The following is a 965-nucleotide window of genomic DNA, read 5'->3' on the forward strand; positions in this document are numbered from 1 at the left end:
GAAGGAAGGAAGGAAGGAAGGAAGGAAGGAAGGAAGGAAGGAAGGAAGGAAGGATGGAAGGAAGGAAGGCACCAGCACATGGCCCACGTATGAGCGAAGCATTGAGAAGCTCTCCATGCTGGAAAAGATCTACATCCAACCCAGGTACAACTGGAGGGAGAACTTGGACCATAACATAGCCTTGCTGAGGCTCAAGAAGCCCATCACCTTCAGCAACTACATCTACCCCGTGTGCCTGCCTGATGAGGAAATCGCAATCAGACTGCTCCACGCCAGATACAAAGGGTGGGTGACTGGCTGGGGCAACCTGAAGGAGATGTGGATGTCCAACGTTGCCAAGGTACAGCCCAACGTCCTGCAGGTGGTGAACCTGCCCATTGTGGAGCGGCCGGTGTGCAAAGCCTCCACTCGGATCCGCATCACCGACATGTTTTGTGCTGGCTTCAAGCCCAGTGAAAGGAAATGAGGAGATGCCTGTGAAGGTGACAGTGGGGGGCCCTTTGTCATGAAGAGCCCCTTTAACAACCGCTGATATCAAATGGGCATCGTGTCATGGGGTGAAGGCTATGACAGGGATGGAAAATATGGCTTCTACACACACGTGTTCCGCCTGAAGAAGTGGATACAGAAGGTCTTTGATCAGTCTGGAAGTTAGCAGGCTGCTCACATTCTAGGCTCCTCACTATAAAATTACAGAAACCAATCCAGCAGAATTATTTTTGTGGTTTGTTCCTAAAACTATATAGTTCTCAATAAAAGTGCCAGTCAACAAGCAAAAAAATAGAAGAGAGGGAGGAAGGAAGGATGGAAGAAGGGAGGAAAGAAAGAAGGAAGGAAGGAAGGAAGAGAGGAAGGAAAGATGGAAGAAGGAAGGAAAGAAAGAAGGAAGGAAGGAAGAGAGGAAGGAAAGATGGAAGAAGGAAGGAAAGAAAGAAGGAAGGAAGGATGGAAGGAAGGAAAGAAAG

General features: G+C 48.8%; 1 pseudogene; it reads left to right on the forward strand.

Moving 5' to 3' along the window:
- The window catches only part of LOC123323663, a 22,989-nt pseudogene extending 22,334 nt beyond the window's left edge, over window positions 1–655 (forward strand).
- Window positions 656–965: the final 310 nt, after the last annotated feature.

The sequence above is a fragment of the Neomonachus schauinslandi genome, unplaced genomic scaffold, assembly GCF_002201575.2.
Source record: "Neomonachus schauinslandi unplaced genomic scaffold, ASM220157v2 HiC_scaffold_150, whole genome shotgun sequence".
Classification (NCBI taxonomy): domain Eukaryota; kingdom Metazoa; phylum Chordata; class Mammalia; order Carnivora; family Phocidae; genus Neomonachus; species Neomonachus schauinslandi.